Here is a 4,767-nt window from a genome sequence, read left to right on the forward strand (position 1 = left end):
ATTAAGAATTTACTGTAAAAATTTTTAGAGTCGACACTATCACCATTTTCTCACAAAAATTCCCACAAGTTCACAATTTAAAAATATTAAACATTTTAAAATAATTAGAGCAACCCTAAAACCAGCACTAACTAGATGAACAAAATACATTAACAGATAGACCATGATTTTAGAAACCTAACAAAATTGGTTTCACTATTTTTGGATCCCAAAATGATTTTATATCTAAATAACAAAAATTAGCTCAGAATTTATTTTAGAAAACCTTTTCTAATTCCCTGGAAAACGAGAAGGGCATCGTGACCCACTCGGCCCAGCGTGAGGCGCGACCACGTGCGTCAAGCTGGCCTAGCAAGCGGCCCAAGGCGGGGAGCCCGCGCACGCCCCATCTTGCAAAAGAAACCCTATTCTTCTTAGTAATAGCACAACCTCCCTACACACTATTCTCCTAGTCATCATCTTTGCAAATGGGCCCCCAAATGTTGTTGACTTCACCATGGGGAGGACCTCGGCGACCCCGCGTGCGACGACGTGGCTCTGACCTTTCATGATCAGGCCATGTCGGCCTACCAAAGGTCAAACCGACGCGTCCAATGAGCCGACATGAATCTATGGACCAACGCGCATAGGTTGGAGGCAGCGGATCACCCCAGCGGTGAACTACCTAACCTAGTCTCGATGATGGGGCAATACACGCGGCGGCGCGACCGTTCCGATGAACCTACGTGCTCACGAAGAGATAGACATGGCGAAGAAGCTTTAGGAGATCACCGTGGTGTACGCTATGGTGACAGTTGATGTAGGGGAGGTCCGATTTGGCCATGTGCGAGCCGTTGCTGCGGCGGTGCTCCGAGGCGGACACTGGGGCATCACCGCATCTCCGGTGGGGTCCCTAACCAAAAAACGCGAGCACCAGCTAGAGAAGGTCAAGATGAGCTCTCGGCTACAACAATTTAACTTCTACCGGCCTTACGGCCTTACCCCCAAACGTGCTCTACTACGGCGGCGAGACGACCGTAGGCTCAAAAAATGCCAAATTCAGCCAGCAAAAGGGAACGGAGGACTCAAAGAGGGTCGGCTGGCTAGCCATCCTCCAAAACCAACCGTGGTTGCAAGGAATTGAGCTAAGGCATTTGGGAAAACATGAATGGTAGCAGCGGGCTCGACCGGAGCTCGGCATGGCCATGGCGGGGGCGAAGGTAGTGGATTTCTCGGCCAGTTAAGGCAAGACTAAGTATGTGTAGGGGAAACAATGCGACACCATGGTCCCTCAAATGGTGCTTGGATGGGACTCCTAAGGTCAGAGCCCTCGCGTCATTGCATGGACACATGCGGACGGTAGCCCACCGTCACGACGCAGTCAAAGATAATGTGAGTAGGAGCGCGGTAGGTGAGTTGAGCGGCTGTGAACGCTCCACAGGGTAGAACGAGGTGAAAGGAGAGGAAAAAGCATAGCCTTGTGCACGACTCAGCCACACATGTGCACAGCGCGGTGACGGTGACCAAGCCTGGCTCGATGCGCCACCGGCTGGCTTCCAGGCTAGCCCACAGGGCTCGGCCAAGGCGACGATAAGACGTCACGCGCACTCAGCAACACGTGGCACGACCTAAGGGTTGACCAGTAGTGGCCAACCAGCCATGGCCCCTGCCCGACACCGGCACACATACGCCCATGCGTGGTGACCGCGGCCACGGAACCCAAACGGCCGAAACGGCAACACACACAGTTTTTAAAGCGAGCCAAAAACCGCTAACGACCCTGGATGAAGCTCAACTAGTTTCCCTAACCTCAAACCCGTAGTGCCAACTATCTGGCAAAGCAATCGCCGAGGCCCGGGAGTAGCTCGAGGAGGAGTTATATGCATGCCAACATGGGCTTGTCACGTCGAACGCCCGTCCGAAACGTGATTCACCATGCATTGTAGGGAATTTGGGCAATTTTTGTGGGCACATCGTGACTCCTATTGTGACTACAACCTATACCATCCTCAAGTACTCACCTTGATATAATCAACTGTACACTTACATAAAGCTAGTGTTTAGGCATTTTGGTAAAAATTTAAATGACAAAATAGCATTGTCAATTATCATTTTAGACTTACAAGAATTCGATGTTCGATTAGTACTAACCTCCCATAACACTTTTGATTGAATTTTTAAAAGGTCAAAACATTGTTAATTTCAACTAACTAACATACCATGACTTAGTCCATATTTCATACTAACTCGTAGGAACAAAATATTAAAGCACTATTTAAGTATGTTCCACTATATAATTTACCAAAGATAGCACTTTTAAACTTAAATCATTTGTTTGCCAACTTAACCGTGAAGAGTGGATCTAATTTCAATTTGATTTCTGAGCTTCGCAAAAATACTAGCTGACATTATTATTCTCCAAGATTTAAATTGCATGCCCAGCTACATAACTCGCCCTCAAATCTTTATTTCCACACTATACAACAGTTATAATTGGTCGTTGTTCATAGAAATTGTTTTCATGCCAACAATTAACACAACTTATTCTATTCTTTTTGTTAGGAGTTTTCATCACCACCTCTTTACGCTAAGTAAACAAACTCACTATATTATTAGATTTATCTCGCGGGTCATAATCTCAGTGCTTAGCGAGCTCGTAACACCAGAGGTGTTACACCTAGTACCTGTCAAGAGCTGGAGCTGGTTTTCTAGGCCTGGCTCAAGATATCAATGCTGGCCTCCCAGACATGGATGGTCCCCTCATCACCTCTAAAGAGATGTCCGTGCTCATGCAAGATGTTGGCTACATTTTGGGCCTTCGCTTGGACGGTCTGACAGTGACAGGCACGGTAGATACAAAGAACTAGAAGGATATAGTTGAGCAATTTACCAGCCACCAGCCACCCGACCCTGATGAAGGGAAGAAGGAGAAGAAGACTTTGGGTGTCAGCTCAGCCTGGTTGCAGCAACGCTTTAACAGGTGCCCACCCCATGCACCGGTGGACATCATTGAGAGGCACGCTCGTGTCTGATTGTGGCACATGGTCACAAGCTTCCTCTTTCCAGACGCTTCTAGGAACATCGTCTCATGGATGGTCCTACCCCTAGCTGCGTGAGCCATGGGAAAACATCGCTCAATATAGTTGGGGTCTCCTACTCTTGCTTGGTTATATCGGCAGCTATGTGAGGGATGTAGGAGGGCCAACCCCAATTCAAACATAGGTGGTTGCACATACTTGCTTTAGATTTGGATTTGGGAGCGCATTCCTATCGGACGGGTGCATAGAGGCCAAGTTTCGGTAAGTACCTTGCATTTATTTGGTATATGTGTTTCATATGTTGCATGCACTATGTGACATCCTTAGAATTGTTTGGTTTTTCTGGCTTGGACACATGGTGACTATCGCCCCCCCCTATGCTACTTTTGGAGGGCAATTAAGTCAGTTCGGGGTCAGCCTCAATGTCGCTACGTTCAATACTCCAATGATTTGGATGTTTTAACTCTGAATTAGGTTCGTTCTACCACCGATGCTTCCATTTCTTTTCTTCCCAAAGTATGAACAAGGCCATGTACTAAGTAACACAAGTTACAGGTTGAATGGGATCCATATGATAGGCGAGATGTATGGGATTTGAACATGGCCCCCCATGTTGAGGATGAGAAGGTGCTATGGCGATCCAATGTACCGATGATCTTGTACTATGTGGTCGAGCACCACCTGCCCCAAAGAGTGATAAAGCAGTTTGGTAGGAAACAAAATTTCCCTCTACAGCACGAGTCGACAACCTGTCAGTTGCAAGAGTAAGCTGGACTTTGCATATATCATGACTCACCATTGTATATTTCATACAAGTCCTCAAAATGTAATATGTGTCATCCTTGCAGGGTGTCGAGGAGGAAAAGGTTTAGCGGCAACAACTGGCTTGTCAAGCATGAAAAGTACATGCAACAGTGGGAAGCTAGAGAGAGGGTGGAACCGGATAGTGGGGATCAGTCTATGTCTAGCGAGTACCGTGAGTACCTGGCATGGCTTCACAGGTCCACCAGAATCAGTGTGCATCCACCGTTGTCCAGTGTTCCAATAGATGAAGAAGGGAGCAATGACAATGACCCCTATGATGTCATGACAAGGGCGAGTGTGCAGCCGAAGAGAGCACCACTTGAGAACTACATGGTAAGCATTTCATTTCAACTATGCCTTCACGTAGCTTTACTTGAAAAGTACATGGTAATGATGATTATGCATGTACTCTAGGCAAATCAGCTAGCTCACCTTTCCAATGAGGCCAGAGTTTACCTTGGACGTGCAGGAGGGATCGAGAATTCATACCTTGAAGAAATTGCCAAGGTAATGCCCCTATGCCCATGTATTTGCCTACTCACCTAGAATGATATGTAACCACTTCTCCTTTCACATGACCATGGTTGCAGAAGGTGTTGACATCCTATCGACAGATGGCTCGCAAGTTGAGTTGCATGCGAGCCAAAAATGTACAAGTGCCACCTCCCGGATCCCACCAAGGACGACAAGCCCGTACAAGCCAATGGGCGGCGATTGATAGACTGGAGAGCTCGCATGCAAGACGTAGGTATGAAGAAGATGACGATGATGGAGGTGATGGTGACATCGATGATCCAACTTATGAGCAAGACGAGCTGACGGGTTCCCAACTTGCTGATGCTCCTTAGGGTACACAAACTCAGGTGCGTGTATCATCATCAAGTACTACATGATTTCTGATGGTCCTCTACAATACAAACTCCCTATGTTGTATATGTTTTGTGTA

Source organism: Miscanthus floridulus, chromosome 19 (assembly GCF_019320115.1).
Source record: "Miscanthus floridulus cultivar M001 chromosome 19, ASM1932011v1, whole genome shotgun sequence".
In the NCBI taxonomy this organism is placed as follows: domain Eukaryota; kingdom Viridiplantae; phylum Streptophyta; class Magnoliopsida; order Poales; family Poaceae; genus Miscanthus; species Miscanthus floridulus.